Source organism: Maniola jurtina, chromosome 1 (genome assembly GCF_905333055.1).
Source record: "Maniola jurtina chromosome 1, ilManJurt1.1, whole genome shotgun sequence".
NCBI lineage: Eukaryota > Metazoa > Arthropoda > Insecta > Lepidoptera > Nymphalidae > Maniola > Maniola jurtina.
Genome location: NC_060029.1, coordinates 17013237 through 17031455, shown reverse-complemented (window position 1 = coordinate 17031455; position 18219 = coordinate 17013237). Strand labels below are relative to the sequence as shown.

At 37.3% G+C, this 18219-nt stretch overlaps 1 long non-coding RNA gene across 1 annotated transcript; it reads right to left on the bottom strand.

Annotated features, from left to right (window-relative positions):
- Window positions 1-655: 655 nt before the first annotated feature.
- Window positions 656-17822, bottom strand: LOC123865142. Its single transcript, XR_006795921.1, has 3 exons — window positions 17740-17822; window positions 6471-6473; window positions 656-667 (listed from the first exon to the last, which is right to left on the bottom strand). It is a non-coding gene; the product is annotated as an uncharacterized LOC123865142 (long non-coding RNA).
- Between the last annotated feature and the right edge of the window lie 397 nt (window positions 17823-18219).

Here is an 18219-nt window from a genome sequence, read left to right as displayed (position 1 = left end):
CTTTTTTAGGGTTCCGTTATTCATCCAAATTATTCTATAATCATTTTATAATTATACGAAAGTCCGTCTGTATGATAACTTTTCATGGCCCATCCGCCGAATTTGGTTGGTGGAAAATGGTTACAAGATAGAGTTGAAACAACATGGAGATGTTTTTCTGAGGATGCTCCGGTGTCGGAGCGAAACGTGCGTCGAGTGTGTTCTGGTGGATTTGTGTGGTGTTGCGTGGTGGTACTTGGGGCTTGCTTGGTAGCTGGCTTGCTTAGCAGTGGGGTGGCGTGCGGTGCATGTCGCATGCTGCATGTTGTACCATACAGATTTGCCTTTTTCAGCGGATTATAGCAAATTAAGCCTTTGATTCTTTGCACATCATTACATTATGAGATATTGTGGATTCTCATTCTGAGAGGGGGCCGTGCCACAAAAATATACGGTCTATAAAACATTTTGTTTTGTTGTCGTACTCAGTACCGACTCACGGCCAGCGTGGATTGAGATGATGAAGATGATATTAAAAAAAAAATGCAAAATTCAAAATATTTTTATTATACCTTGAAACGTCTAGTGTATCTACCACTCTACACATCAATCCTGTTATGGCGATATGCGGCACTGAACGCAAGCTTGCGTCTAAATTAAGCGCCCAGTTCACTTCACGACGTCAAAGCTGGCCGATCTCGTGTTAATTGACGCACTGAGGTGAACGAGGACATTGTGCTAACATGACCAAGATTAATGCATTAAACGCATTCAACAAGATTTAATCAATTACTATTAATTGGTTGAAATCTGTACTATCCAGTGATAAAAAGCCTGGATCCTTTAAGTTAAACTAAATAGCATGACACGGAATCTTGTGTCGGTTCTACGACAGACGACCTGTCCATTGCCACTTCAGCTTGCTAATGCTTTGAGCTATGTCGGTCGGTATAATTTATGTAACACTTGACATAAAACAATAACCTTACAGCGTACATCAACCTCCTGTTCGTTTCCCGCGGGCTCTCGGTCCGTAGGCCATGTCTTATTCATCACAAGGCGCAGTAAACTCGGAATGTGAATTTCGCCGCGGATCACTTTGGGATTGTTTGGCAATTCAATTTGTAACTCATTTATGTTTGATTTGTACTTTGTTTACAGTTCGCGCTGTTTTTATTGTCCTAGCAAGTTTGCGCTCTAATTTGATTCCGCGAAAATAAAGGTAGGTACTTACCTACCTTTTTTCCTGAAAGTCTTTGTCAACAGTTGACAATTCCTATTTCCTTTAGAATACTTGTTGACATTTTGCGGGAAATAACTATTGGACTGATTTTCTAAAGTAGGCTCCCAACCTATACTTAAAATGTACTTGGAGCTAATTTGGAGTCGCATAAATTTCATTAAATATTACTTTAGTAGTTGAAGTTGTTAGCTGTGTGAAACAGGCAAGCGGGCAACTACGGACACGCACTTAAGCAGTTTTTTATGCAAGGATACAATTAGTGGTTATTGTTAAAAGTTAAGACGCTTGCCTCTTATTCGGGAAGTCCAGGATGGGCTTCAATCCCGAACACGCACCTCTAACTTTTCGGAATTATGTAATACTAGCCGATGCCCACGACTTTGCTCGCGTGGATTAAGGTTTTTCGAAATCCCGTGGTAACTCTTTAATTTTCCGGGATAAAAAGTAGCCCATGTGCTAATCCAGGATATTATCTATCTCCATTCCAAATTTCAGTCAAATTCGTCTAGTAGTTTTTGCGTGAAGGTATAACAAACATACACACACACACACACACATACACACATACCTACACACAAATTTTCGCCTTTATCACTTGCTTTAACATTGAAGTCATGTCTGAGAATTCACATAATATTCTCTAGGTATGTGAAGTCTGCCAATAAACTAATGGCCTAAGCTCATTCTGAAAGGATACCCTTGCCCAATAGTGGACCGGTGCGGCGACGGATGGGGATGGGATAAAATAACTAAAGACTATCAAGATTTCAATTCAAATAAATACCAGGAACTCGGTCGGAGAAAACACAATTTAGAAAATGGCTATTCGATTTGGAATTGTTAGCTTGAATTTGATTTAGGGTCAAGTCCCATCGACGCTCACAATAGAGAACGGAGACCGCGGGAGCCTGCGGAAGCTGCCTTTGAATGTGAGCCGGGATGCCGATCGAGATCTTTGTCGAACGAACTTTGCGTCGGAAAACGAGGTAATCTTTCTAGATTTTATCGAAATGAATACCATTCAGAGCGAATTTTCTTTTTCAATAACAAGTTGGCCTTTGAGTGCAATTTCCTCTGTGGCGTTAAGTAAAAATGCACAGTAAAATGAAAGCGGGTTAATTTAGGAAAAAATAATTTTCGGTTTTGACTGAAAACCGGAACGCTAAATCATTTGGCAGACCTTGCTCATAGAGTAGAGTGGTAACAACTTAGCGACCTTCCACTACAAAAAAGAAGTGAAATGTTTTAAGTATGTGAGTTTTTTCTTCCACCATAACTTCTAAATGCCTGAAAAGATTTCCACATTTATGTAAAATCCTTAGATACATCATCCCGAGTGACACTGGCTATGATTTTTTGAAAAAAAAAATCAATATGGTGGGACAGTCTTCTTTTTTAATTTTTTCTTAGGTATTACTTTTATTGTATTTATTGAGAGTATGACTACAAAACCCACGTTATACGCGTGTGTTCTGAATTTTGATACGCACTGACTTTGTTTTGAATTAGGTATAAAGAAATCAACTAAATTCTTCATTATAATATTTGGTTTGTTTACATTTTTCCTTAATACTTAAAGGAAAAAGGAAAATAGCCTTTTAAATTAATATCCGTTTTATTATGATTGAAAAAAAAACCTTTGTAAAGAGGCTTTCACAGAAATAAGTAGGTAATCGGATTTGTATTGAATGGCAGGCTCGGTTTCATGTTTCCTTGGCCATTATCCAACAGAAAAGAGTTTGTTCGAGTCAGACTGCTTGCTCAGTGCTTACCGCGCACAAATATAAATGTCTCACTAGAACATAAACAAGACTGAGTTCCAAAACCCGACCAAGTACGTACCTACTACCTACTCTACTTAAACTATTGTAACAGACTATAACCATATCATATCACACTATCAGTATCACACTAATATTATAAAGGCGAGAGTTTGTGTGTATGTTTTGTTACTCTTTCACGCAAAAACTATATTGGACGGATTTGGAGGTAGAATATGTCGAAGCGTCTACAGCTTCTTCTCGGCAAATGCACTTTGTTGCGAATAGTTTTAATGTTGACAATAACCATAAAAATTGTTTATCTTAATAGTATTTTTGTATTGTATATATTTTAAATATAAATTAACTAACTACATAACATATATTTCATGTATTAAAATCAAATATGTATTACTTATCTAAAATCATACATTTGTTATCTGTTTGAAATGTCAGTTCATACAACATATTTTCTTTATCAACCCTCAATTTTATATATTTCTCGATTGTCAATTTACGTTTTTATAATTTTCCTTTGTTCTCTCTCTTTGTTAAAAACCAAACGGTCTGCACACAAATAAAATCAGTTTACAAGAAATATCTTTAATTTATCATCCACGCATCAACAAATGGCGACCGTAATTACAATACGAACTTGTAACCTTCAAACAAAAGGAGACGACAAACAATAATCAAGAAATACGCAATTTCAATTTGGCGGTTACTCGACGATCCAGCAACGCATTACATTCGTCTGGTCAGAGCAGCTCAAGCCGGGAAGGTGATCGTATTTCTGGAATTTCTTTGTAGTGGACACAGCTACTAAGAACTTACGTGCATTGTCCAGTTTGGGTCAAGCTACTGAACATTGGGACTTAATGATTTCATATTTCATATGATATGCTCAAAATTAGATCCACGTACACTAAGTGGGAAGAGATGCGTAATTCTTTGGATGATATGCCCACACTTACACAATTTAATAAATTTTAACAGATCGCGCAGACATTTTAGGACACTAAATCACAATAATATACATGTATATTATTATGAAAAGATGTTTCACATGATTTTTCACATGCTACCTGTGAAATGGTCCATCTCCAATTCTCACCCAGTACATTCGTGGTAACAGCAATTTGTCCCAGCTCCGTGGACGATTTCCTCCCGCCGCGCGCCGTCTAGAGGCATGGTGTGCGAGGACTCAATAACTTACCAGCGAACTTCTTTATACAAGTTTTCTTTATTCCCACAACTTTAACTCGTTACGGTGGATTCTTTTAATTTATTATAAGTTTTTGTATCAGAGATGTTTTGTCGCTGCTGAAGTTTTTTAATTTATTATAGGAGAAGAAAAACAAAGACGACTTTTTACTAAGAAAAACTGTAGACTATTTTACCATTTTCAATTATTTTTGTACTAATAGATTAGGTGGGTGGGTACTACAATTTTATTGTTTTAAACATAATGTAATCTATTTAATCTAGTTTTGTCTACCCACGACTGGGGAAAGGCCTTCCTTCGACTTTTCCACCACATTATGTGCCTGTTCGAACCACCTAACTGTAACTTTATTATCTAATTCATCACGCCAGAAAGAAGCAGATTTTGTCCACAAGTCATCTGGCATATATTCCAGGTATTCCCTATTTAGGTATGTAAACTGTTTCAAATAAAAACAGGTGAAGAAATAGAGCTGTAAATAAGAAATATACGGAACGGCTAAATGATAAAATCTACTTTCCATATTGAGAGGTATACGTGATCTCTGTGTTGTGTGAACACAAAACATCTCGAAATAAAACATTTCTCTCGCAGCCTTGATAGAACAATGAGTTACGGCCATGGAGCGGCAGACCCCAGACCTACATAAGACCTACAGAATTTCTGATTGGTTTAAACTCCCTCAATGTTGGCTAAAATGCACAACCTTAGCAAAAACATCATAAATTCAGCCTATCAATATAATTACGATTATAGTAATATGATAATCAGTGTTAAAGGGTCAGGTTTAAAAAGAAAAAAAGCGACAAAGCTCTTTTTTTTACTTACCCTTGACTTGAAAGAAAGGAAATCGAAACTGGGACCATCCATTTATAAGACCACAGTGCTCAGCACTACACCTGGTAGATCGTCAGCAAGAAAGAAAATTCCTGGAGATCTTTTACACTAGTCAAATTGAGTCTATTTGTGTAGTAGTGAGGGTTGCGAAGACGAACGGTTTTGTGTTCTGCAAAGATAGAATCGATTTACGTCCTGGGTCAAAGTACTCTTCGTTGCACGAACCAGTCTTCGAATTTTGTGATGCAATTTTCTACTTTACAACTAAGAAAATACAGCCGAGAACGCAATGATACAATTGTCACAGTCGTCGTTCGTTCTTGCAAAATTTTTGAAAGGCGTTGCTGCTCTAGTGATATGACAACTCCTTATGGAAAGGATCTAGATTGTAAATAAAGCACGACTTACAAAGTTATATAGGATCCGTAAGCCGTCTAAGTTAAGCCCATCTGAAAGGAGTTTTCCTTTCTTTTGGCGAAATATTAAATTATAGACTTTGTTATTCAACAGGAATAATAACTGCGTACATACTCGAATGCCCGCCTGCCATTGCGCATCGCCTTCTATTTAGGAGGTCTGGGTTTCGATTCCTTTGACTGACTTGTTCAATGATTGACTGCTGAAACTCTCCTGATACAATATTTATAAACATTCCGGTACATTTGAGCACTATATCATTATCGTGATCAACCGATCACTGGTTCACTACTGAGCACGGGTCTCCTCTCAGAATGAGAAGGGTTTAGGCCATAGTCTGTCATGCTGGTCGAGTGCGGATTAGCAAACTTTACCCACCTTCGAGAATGGAGAACTCTCAGACATGCAGGTTTACTCACGATGTTTTCTTTCACCGCTAAATCAAGTGACATTTAATTGCATAAAAAGCATATAACTCCGAAAAGTTAGAGAGGCGTGCCCGGGATCGAACCCCCGGCCTTCCTAATAAGAGGCGGACGTCTTAACCACTTATAGGTGGCTTAACTATTACGGTTCTAAGTTTGAATTCAATAGTTTCCATAGCCATCCATTGTTCATAGTGCATAATTCATAGGGAATTGAAATCATCACCGGCCGATACGTCAGACCGGATGATACGTTCAGGTCTTCGTTCGATGCCGAGAGCACCCGAGAGCTTGCGTCTCGTCAAGAACATCTCTTCAACAATACCTATATACACTAAGCCTTATGTCGAACCAGTTTAATCCCCACTAACTTGTACCCATTGTGCATAATTCACAGCGAAATAAAATCATTACCGACCGATAAGTGCCTGCGTTCAGACTTCGTTGTAGCAGCTAGAGCTCACGTCTCGCCAGGAACATCTCAGCACAATACATACACTAAGAGCCTTATGCTGGACACAATAGGGTTTAATTCGGAACAGACGGATGTTAATGGTTTGTTTGTTGAAATTCCATGCGCGTACGAGCTACTCGTATTAGGCTAAGAGCTGGTGGGAAATAATGAGGATGTATTTCACATAATTATTAAAAAGAGAACCAAAAATGGACTAAAAGTAAATAATTTTATTTATCAACTTTTGAAAATGGCGCATTACACCATATTGAAATTTTTCAAATAATTTATAGCCAGTATCACTTGGGATAACAACTCTAACGATAACGATATGCCATACATTCTTTGCTGAGGCATTCAAAAGGTATGATAGAATAAAGAAACTTAATACAGAAATTTGGGCAGTCGTGTAAAAATTAAAATATTGCGACAAGAATTTTCATTAAATTGCTACCCTAATTTTTTTTAATAAAATACCGCCCATAAAATTGATTTACCGGCCTTAGGTTGAATGTCATTTGTGCATTATTAAACCAAGATCGAGGTATCTACAACCTTTACAAGACCTACATACCTTTTATAAAAGTCCGAGCCTTAGCGAAATATTGATTAAGTAACTATTTTTTTTTATTTATCAAAGGATCAACAGCGAAATATAACAATGAGTATCCTAGACGCCAATTACAGAAATATAGCCAATTACCGGTTTTGGCGAAAAATTAACAATTCGTCAGTAAAAAAGTTGTAAAAAATTGTAAAGCAATTTTTGGACAACTAGTTTCTCAGTTTTAACCACCAGCTCTCCGACTACACTTACTCCAGAGCGAGCGACTAAACTTATTAACTCGCACGTTCCAGTGAGAGTGCTCCGCGGAATCGACGGCGGATGGGAAATGGAAATTCCGCGCTTTCCACCAAACTCCGCGTAAATCGTTTCGCGCACTTCTGTTGAAGAGCTCTTAATACACACGCGGGTGAATTTTTCACAAATATCTCCAAATATCTAGCTTGGAATATAAAATAAATCTGGACTTGTTTTGGAAATACAATCGAGTTTAAGTTTATACCGATGGTCTAGACTCTAGATAAGACTCAAATATTAAAGGCGTCGGGAAGACCCAACCCCGTAGGTATAACTGGTAGTGGTAATGTGTGGCACAGCTTTCAAAAATAAACGTTTTTTCTTTCTTTTCTTAAAATTTTTGGTCATCAAAAGATTTAAAATCAGACATTTGAAATCAAAAAATATGACTAAGTAGCTGAACAGTCTTCACAGCTTCGGGTAGAGTTTTGTTTAGTTAGATAATAATAATTAATAAGTTAGTTTGCCTATAAAATCACCGTAAAGAAAACTAATAATTTCATCAAATAAAAATTATATTTAAAAGTAACAATAATCTCTAGTAATTAGGTACGTGGTATAATCTCTATTTCCCTTTTTAGGGCGTTTGCACACTTTTTTCTTATAAACACAATTCATATTTTTACGTCAAAAATCCATCAAATACGAATCGTAAAAATACGAATGAGTTCACACACGTACTTACGTTTTGTATGGCGGCCACTTTGATCAGTGTTTTTATGAAAACGAATACGAATTTAATGGGAATGAGTGCACAAACGCCCTTAAGGCCACAGACTTCTTAATAATTCGATTCGGAATAATATTTCCGAGCAAATCTATTCAAAGTGTTTCTTTTAACACGCTCTGTCGACGTCTTAAGCCTTTTCGCCCTTTTTGTATTCCAAGTGAAACAACTAGCGGTACCTGCTTCAGACGCTATATTTTTCTATTTTATTTTTGCCGGCTACTAGGCGTGACTTTCTCGGGAAAAGGTCTTAAAATATCTTCTTTATAACTAAATCGAAGTGTAATATTCCCAGTAAACTAACATTATTTTGAAGTTTTATAGCTGTTTTACACCAGAGAAAAACAGTGCGGGATTAAACCATGCCATTACTACATAAGTGTTATGAAAGCCAAAAAAACAAGGAGAAAGATCACAGGAGGAGAACAGGAGGAAGATCAGTGCCACGAACCAAGGCTGCCACCTGAAAATCAGAGTCGAAGTATATACCTACTCCAGCAGTTAACGTTTTCGGTTTTATGAATTTTATATCGGTTTGGTTTACATAATAGTTTAACTAGTTAGTTAAGGTCCGGGAGATGGACTGGCCCTTTCTCGAATGGCAACGCCGAAAATCCAAGAGCAGTAATTGGGCTGGATCAAGTAAAAGAAAACAAAACAAAGAAATGACGTCATATTCCCCGGTCTTCCGATTACCCGAAGGGCTCCTCCGAGCAACAATCAGCCAGATTTATAGCGCAGTGCGGTGTAATCAAACATTTTGCAGTAAACCTCCCCGACCAGAGGAACCGAGCTGCATGCTCGCTAAACCTCTTAAACAGAAATAACATAAAACGCTTTTGTAAAGATTTTCTCTAGAGATAAGGAAAGGAAAAGAAATGAAATTATGGATAGTAAAAGATCAAAGTAAATAAAATACGTTCGGACTTCGGAGGCATACGGAAAAAACAATAGAAAAAAATAGTTTAACTCGATAGTCATATCAATAAAAATTGCGGGTTGCAATTTTTTTTTTTTCCAGAATCATACTAACACCTACCCCTTATCGATTTCTGCGCAGTGTCTTACCGGATTGTGAAATAGCATGGCTGCACGGCTTTATCGGTAGGGTGTTAACTAGCCACGGCCGAAGCCTCTCACCAGACCAGATACAATTTAGATATTATAAATTTCCCAATTACTCTTGCCAGGAATCGAATCAGGGACCTCCCGACGCCCAGGGAGATTGTCAAAATGGTAAATTGCGATTTGATGATATTATGATGTTGGTAACTAATTAATTAGGTATTAATATTATTATGCAAACTGATTCACTATAGAACAGACCTCAAAATAGTGTTGTACCGGAAAGCTAACTCACATGTTCAAACTTCAGTAAAAATCCAGTGAACCATACATTGTTGCCGCAATTCAGTGTTTGTCAATTCAATAGAGGAATCCCAGCTATTTGCGTCGGCACTGGATTGTCGACGGGTGTCGCGATTGACGTGTGCTGTTGTAAAACTTGTTACGATCATGATACATGAGCGGCTTTGTCGCCGCAAAACATATCTTTAAATAGAGGATGCCCGCGACTTCGTCCGCGTGGATTTAGGTTTTTAAGGATCCCGTAGGAACTGTTTAATTTTTCCGGGATAAAAAGTTGCCTGTCAATTACAGGGACGCAAGCTACCTCGGTACCTTTCATACAAATCAGATAAGCGAAAAAGTTGAAACCTTTTTTTACCTTTTCACCATGTCTGTCTGTGAACCGATGGCCGTTGAGACAAACATGTTCTAGATTGAAAATAGACTGAGTATAGGAGAGGAGCGATAGAGTGGCTCGCCTTCGAGAAAGCCTAAGTACAGCAGTGAATGCAAACAGGCTTACGATTTTTTGAAAGATCTTACAACCGGATTTCCGTGGCGGAATAATCGTCCGTGTAGCCGCACCCTTATGTCGACAAGTTATATCCGGCTGTCGGTCAGTCGGCGCGGTTACCGAACTTTATAGTTAACGACTGGGAATGAAGTTGATGCATGTCGGTATAAAGTACCTACGAGTTGGTTGGTATGTCACGCCATGTCGGCAAAACTTGTCGGTGTAAATTCGGTATTCTACACATACGGATTCGAGGGATTGAAATAAAATGGAATTTTATGTTTATGTCCACCATAAACGCGTTATTACTTTGTGTCAGACCTGTCCTCTCGATTTACGTGTGGAGATTTTTTATTTTATCGACTAGCTTTTTCCCTCGGGTTCGTCCGTAAGAAATTCGAGTAAAATCTCGATTGTCTAGTTTAAGTCGACAAGTTTCATTAAAAGTTTGAACAAGGTAACAAGAGTAACGTTTCGTCTCTGTTTTGTGGTTTTTATGTATATCTACCTAATATGCGCTTAAATAAACATGTAAACACCTCTATTCATTTATAACATTGATTTATTATGTTTATATGTAACAAAATAATTACTAATAACAATGGGTATCTGATGGGAGATATTTTGTCGTAGAATTTATTACAATTGTTACACTAAACCTGAATATAGCTCATAATATTCAATTTATATTTTGGAGCACAAAGTCCCGTATGATAATCGTTTGTATGCTTTATACTTACTCATAACTTTTTTTATTTTTACAAAGCCGAGAAAGCAGGCATTACTCTGAAAAGGAACGTTAAATGATTAGGTGCCTAGGTAAGGTGGTGAAATGTAAGAAATGCAATTTGCCTCCACTCGCCTGTGAGAGCACTACTGACTGCCGGCAATGCGAATAAAAGGTTCCAATTAAATTATTCATTCACTCTGGTTCACTGAACGGATTGCTTCACTTGAAAAGGGCCTTTTCTAGATGTTTTTGAGTTGTTTTGTAGCCGACTGCGGAAAGGTTCTATGGGCATAGCTACGGTATAGCTTGATCGTAAAAAACTTTTGTGAACTCAGGTAGCAGAAACTACAAAGGACTCTATGGCACTAACTATTTGGTTACTACATATCTCATATTATTTAGTCAGATTAAAAAATATTATTTATCAAACACGCTGTAGGTATAAGTACATAATATTTTTTTTTGAACGACTGATTTTGACCTATCATTGCGCAGCATAAACCGCATGGGGTAAGAAACTATAGAAACTTGAAATTTTGATGACAGTAGATTCTTTTTATGACGTAGGCATTAACTAGGTAAGAAGGATTTTTTTAAAGAGGGTTCAATAAGGGATAAAAGTTTGTATGAAGGATGTATGTTTCAGGATTTTCGGAATCAGGTTGGAATTTAATCCCACCCTATCACCGATTTTCAAAAATTCCACTTGAACCAGGGTAGGTCATAGTTATTTAATTTATATAAGTAAGGAAAATATAATAATCCTTCATCCATGGCAGTATTTATAAAACAGAAATAGATAGGTACCTCTACCTAGTCACTGCTTTATTTGTAAATCTTTACAAAAACCTTCTTCAGTTTCTTACTTGTAACAAATTAAATATACAATAAAATAAATGAAAGGCTTTCACATTTTTTTGTAGACTTTTACATTTGAATAAAAATCAGTAGTCCGAGCATAATCACTGAGACACATCTATCTCACGGCTTTTGGAGCGCTTTGTTGATATAAAAGCTACGAGAGATCTCACACTAACTATGCTAGGGCTACCAGATAGAAACACGAACAAGACAAGAAACAAAAAGTTCAAAGCAGAACGAAGCGTTGTAAATTGCATTTATTTCAAAGCTGCAATCTCTAAACCCCATCCCGTGGCATTGTGTAAGAAAAATTGCTTAACCTTTGAGCAAAGTGAAAGAAGCTTAGATACAGATATAATGTAGTGAAGACCTGCGCTTTTAACGAATGAAAGATAAAATGGAACTATATCAATGTAAATAAATCTTTGTTCGAGACTTACCTTCTCAGCGTAAAAGAAATAGACACAAATATTTTTGCGCGCGATGTTTTATATTCAAGATCAAATTTTATGAAAGTAAAATTATTTTGCTTGCGAAACTGCAAATGTTATTCATAGGCTTAGGTACTCCATATAATTAGGTTAGACGCTTCCTTAGCCAACGCAAAATGGATTTAGTCTTCAGGGTCATATTATTCACAGTAAGCCTAGTAAGAATGAAATTGTTATTTTTGCTTTTGAAATGCATGTGACATTTTTTACCCCGCGTGTCAGTAAATAAATTTGACACGGACATATCCTATCCATGGAGAGACGTTAATACAGGGTTCTTTCTTAATTTGTGATTGGTTGGTAGCTTCAAATGGGTAGCGCCCACTTATGTTTTTGTCTTTGTCATTGGTATGGAATCACGTAACAGAAAGAGCCCTATATTACCTTCTCTCCGTGGATATTTACGTATATATGACTGACTTCATATTCAATTTATTATACCATGCTTCATCCGCGCACAGAACAATATGAATCGTACTAACAACGACTCTACTTCCAAGTATACTAATTTTTAACTTTATTTAAAGTTAATTCTTTAATTAAGTGCTCTATTTTGCCGCATTATTGAACCAAAAGAGTGATAATAGCTCTTTGACGAAAAATATACGTTTCTTTCTTTTCAGAGAGCCGTGAGCGAATCCCATAGCGTTATGCACGTCTCTAACCTTTCACAATTCTTTCCACGAAGACAGAACTATAGTCCTTAAACGCGGAAGCCATTTTTATAAAATTAAAAGCAAAGGGAAAATTTTCTACAGCAATTTTCGTCTGGCCATTCAATTATACCTACTTTTATGAAATCTTGAAAGGGTCGAGCATTATTTGTAAGAAAACTTTTTACAATGATGGATGGTAAGTAATAAAAAACCTCAAACTCATTTACTTCATACAGTTAAACTTTTTACGAGTTAATTTATAATAGGTAGGTAATATAAGGCCTTCCCGTGAATATAATAAGTCTACTGTTGGCTTTTTGCGAGATATTTTTAATTGCAAAGTTTTGTTTGTGGATAATATTTTGAGTCTACTAGGAGCTAGTAGTATGATATGCAGTTCTTACAGGCAAAACCGACCGTTTTTACAAATGAGCTATTTATTGTACCAATTTTGATATTTAGCACAATGGTCGACTACAAATAGGTATTAGTGGCAGTAGAAAATAAGCTAGTGTTATGTAAAATGTTCAAATAAAATAAATTAGTCCGACAAACACAGGCCCATTCGAGGTAAAAACTTGTGAACATTTTTTACAAATGTTTGCGAATATATATTTGGAAAAATGTGCTTTGTACGCAGGTACTGTCCTCTACACGCGCGTCCCTGATGTATGCTTTTATAAAATTTGCTTTTTTCGGGTTCACACGCAGTTTGCATTCGTTATTGAACGGGCCCAGTTACCTAAAGTTATCACGGGGCTTAGGCAAAAACCATTTTCTGTGTACGTACGGAATAATTTCACATTGTACCCACCTACTTGCCATGGAATAGAATAGTACAGAAACGTGTTTCAATGATAAAAAAATTTCAAAAGAAAAATAAAACCGACTTCAAAAACCAAAAACACTAAAAAGTAGAAAATAATTTTTGTTTAGCTACACATGTAATGTACCTAGGTATGAAGTCGAGCGAGCATATTAAAACAAAATTAGAAATCCAAGAGTGAAGCTCGCCCGACTTCATACCTAGGTACATTACAGTGTAGCTAAACAAAAATTATTTTCTACTTTTTAGTGTTTTTGGTTTTTGAAATCGGTTTTATTTTTCTTTTGAAAATTTTTTATTTCACAATTTTTAGTGGCCCCACTGTACTATAATATGCTATGCCCAGTTAAAACCCTACTGTTTACTAAGCTATTACAGTGATCGCGAGCAATTTGCTCTTATCCATTGAGGAGTTCTGTTCTCCATCTCCGAAGATATTCATCAGATCTTCACCAAATTTATATGGGACCACCTGTACAGTATACCCTTTCAAACAAAAAAAAAATTTCCAAATCGGTCCAGGGGTCTTTGAGTAATCGGGGAACATACATAAAAAATAAAAAAAATAAAAAAGATCCCGACGAATTGAGAACCTCCTCCTTTTTTGGAAGTCGGTTAAAAACAGCCACTATTGTATTTGTGGCTGTTTTCATAAAAGCCTTAAAATACTCTTGCGACCACATTTTCTGATCAAAAAGGACTTAGCCGCACTTAATATGTCCTGATAGAAACGATTCAGTTCCGTGGATTAAAGACCTAAGGGACTATTTTAATGATTGCAATTGAAAAAAGCCCTATATACCCCCTTTATAATAACCCTAAACCCTTTACCAACATTGTAAACTTTAAGCTACATGTTCATTAGTATTAAAATAAAACACACAAATGCTCCTCCCGAATTTAAAGTAGGTAGGGCTTTTGTGACAGTGTAGATATTCGTAAAAAATATGCAGCTATTGAACATAAAACGGAATATTATTGGAATAACCAGCAATTGGCTGCTGAAGCCAGTTATTTGCTCACAAGATTAAAGCGTAATCCTCCTTTGAGAGTTAAACGGCGTTAATTACCCCCTCCCCGCCTGGCTCCAGCCCCCCTCCAGCCCAGCAGCAACAGCACAATGCAGCTCCGTTCAGTTTAAGCTGCTATCAATTTGAGGCTCGTTCTGGCGCGCCGCCAGCTATTGACACGGAAATATGCCGCTTTAAAAGTGTTCCGACCAATTTTTGGTCGTTATTTAATGTAATTTTCCAGTTTAGCCCGTTTCCATCTTAGAGTACATCATCACTCACCACCAGGTGAGATTATAGTCAAGGGTGAACTTGTAACAAATACTTTTGTTTTGAATATATTTTATCCGCAGTTCATACATAAAATCTATACTAATAAATAAAATTGGAGTGTCTGTCTGTAATTTCGAAATAACTACCGCATATTATGGTCATATGGTTATTTGAACGATACTAAAACTGAATCACACGTTTTTGAAATTTTTGTCTGTCTGTCTGTCTGTCTGTTTGAAAAGGCTAATCTTGGGAACGGCTGAACCGATTTTGACGGGATTTTCACAGACAAGTAGAGAATTGACCAGGGAGTAACATAGGCTACTTTTTTAACCTACTTTCAAAAAGGGAGTTTTGTTTTTCTACCTATGTACACTGAAATCTCCGAGATTTCTGAACCATGCGTCATTTCTTTTTTAATCGATAGAGGAACTTTGCGACATTGTTTCATAAAAAATTTGGAGTCCAACTCCTCAATCCTGATGCTGCAGGGGATCTGACCAATCCACGCGGGCGAAGCAGCGGGCATTAGCTAGTACAACATAAATTTTAAAAACTATACTTACATATCCTTACTTATATATATTTTACGAGCCTCAATAGCTCAACCGGTAAAGGAGTGGACTGAAAACCGAAAGGTCGACGGTCCAAAGCCCACCCGTTGCACTATTGTCGTACCTACTCCTAGCACAAGCCTGGCGCTTAGTTGGAGAGGAAAGGGGAATATTAGTCATTTAACATGGCTAATATTCACCTCGATAGCTGTCATAGGTAAGATTATGACGTCATGACAAATCCAATATGGAGGAAACAGAAACACGCAACCGATCATTAGGCTCTGAATCGTATGACAGAAAATAACTACGCCCATTTTACGAACAAAAGATTCCACTATCTTGACTCAATCCTTGAATTGGATGATTGGAAGATAGTAAAAGATTTATCCGGATCCAAGGCAGACAAAAGAATGCACTAAACGAGCCGCGTCCCGCCTCGCCGGCTGGAAAATAACTCCGCTGTAAATAAACCAACTATTTGCAGAGGCATAGCCTGAGAAACGGAATAGAAATAGCAATAGAAAAAACGTAATTTTACAATCACCAGTTAGGTACATCATTATCTTGCAACTTTCACAACTGGCAGTCAAAAAGCGTACTACGGTACCAATGGCACCGAATTTTTTGAATAAATGATTTGAGTTTGAGGGTAATAGGTCCAGGAACAGGAGAGCAGACCCGTTCTCAGTAGTGAGTCGGCTATTGGTAGACCTTGATGACCGGTACTATATCTAGATTTCAGCCGAGCTTAGTTTACAAAAAAAGTCTAGGATTAAAAGTAAATGTGCCAGGTTTGTGTGAAGGAGGGAATTCAGAGATCGTAAAAGATTTACGATAAGTAATCTGCGCGCCAGACAAAAGAATGCACTAAACGTGAACATTGTGCCGTGAAAAGAGCTGCTCGGTAAATACAGCCACTGCGTCCCGTGCGACGGACCGGGCCTAGCGAGCTACACGCCTCAGAGGAGACAGAAGCGCCGGTATTAAACTTATTTTTTACTAGATGATGCCCGCGACTTCGTCCGCGTGGATTTAGTTTTTTATAGATCCCGTAGGAACTGTTTGATTTTCCAGGATAAAAAGTTGCCTATTTTGATTACAGGGATGCAAGTTACTTCGGTACCAAATTTAATACAAATCGGTTAAGTGGATGGGTCTTTAGGAATCCCCCGGGAACTCTTTGATTTTCCGGGATAAAAGTAGCCTATGTCCGTCCCGGGGATATAAGCGAACCCAGTACCTTTCGTCAGAATCGGTTACACTGTTGGGCCGTGAAAAGGTAGCAGACAGACAGACAGACAGACACATTTTTGCATTTATAATATTATGAGTATGGATTATAATCATCCTATCAAGGGTCACTGAAATAACTGCATACTACTAATAAGCACTACCCATATGTGCAGTGATGAGAAATTGTATACATTGTGGTATATGGCCCGTGTTTGGTAGCGCTCTCTTGGGAAGGCCTATGCCCAGCTGTGAATGCATACAGGCTGATGAAACGGAATAACCCATATTATAAATGCGAAAGTATGTTTATTAGTTTGTTGGTGTGCCCTTCAATTCCCCGTAGTGGTGTGATTGAAGAACAAACTATTAAACCAACAAACAAACACACTTTTGTATTTAAAACATTAATAGTAAGGTATTGGTATTCACCTGGGATTACATTTGGTAAAGCGCACGTTTTATCAAATGTTATACGATCCTATGTCAGAATGTCTGTCAAAAAATAACTATTGGCAAATTTTGATGATACCTGGACCGCTGATCTAGTACTTTTACATTTATTTACTGGTATATATAGCATAGTGTCTCCCCCACGACGTAGGCTGCGTCACTCTTTGCCTCAGACCCGAATTCGCAGAATGAGGCTAAACACAGTTAAAGAAAACTACAGCTCAGTTCCCGTGAAAGGGGTTTATGGTAAGGGGTTGTGTGGGGGTTGGACAACGACGAGAATTCTGTACAATTTCGTACAAGACTTGTTTTACTTTTAATCCTATTCGTGAAAATGAAAAGGTCTTGCGAAGCAAATTTTAGCGCAGAATTTAAAATCTTATACTTAGTTCTATATAATATTCCTGTTCACTGAGTCAGTAATTATTTTTAATTAAATGCATGAATTATTGTCGTTCAGATACAGAATCTGAATAAAAAAGGAAATAGGTATGTACCTTGTTATGTTATGAGATGCGCTTGTGCCTAGGTAAAAACTGTATTCTTCATATTTTATTCTTCAATGCCTGTAGTCTAAGAACATAGTGCATTGCCGGCAAACAAAAAATGTTTCTGCAAATAAAAAATCTTGTATCTTGTATCTTGTATCTAACAACATACGGATCCGAAATCATTGGTCGCTAATTACTAGCTATGGGCCTCGAAACAAGCTCTGAGTTTTACGAAGCTGAAGTGGCAATGGGAATGGCATATTAAAAAAAATATAGTTCCAAGAACCGTTAGACGTAGGAGTTCCAGCTTTCGAAGTGCTGGAATGGTGATTTCGTATCAGAAAGGTTCGTCACTAGTTGAACAGACAGACTGGAAGAGAGCCGCTGGATACTGGCGGCGCAAGACCGTGGTGTGTGGAAGTTCCTATAAGAGACCTGTATCCAGCAAATAGATGTCTATTAGTATACGACTTTTATATTGCGTGGGAGTCGACAGGATGATTGACGAATCAATTGCTCGGCAGAATGTCTTACTCAGCTTTGATAGTTCTAATAATTATAAGTGTTTTTGTAAAGTGGTGATAATAATTTAAAAAAAATACCTACCTGAGTTTGTTGTGGGTTCTTCTCAGACTCGGGCGCGTTTGGAACCCTCGTAGCTTTAGTTTTAATTTAACGTAATTTATTATCCGTACTACATCATTGTTTGACAGTTAGAAAGTGTACAATAGTACCCAATTTGAATAAATGACTTTGATTTTGACTTTAGTTCTATAAAAAAGATCCAGCACTACACAAGTCAAAGTTTTTTTCCCTGACGCCATTTGTAAACTCTCTAAATCCAAAGCATA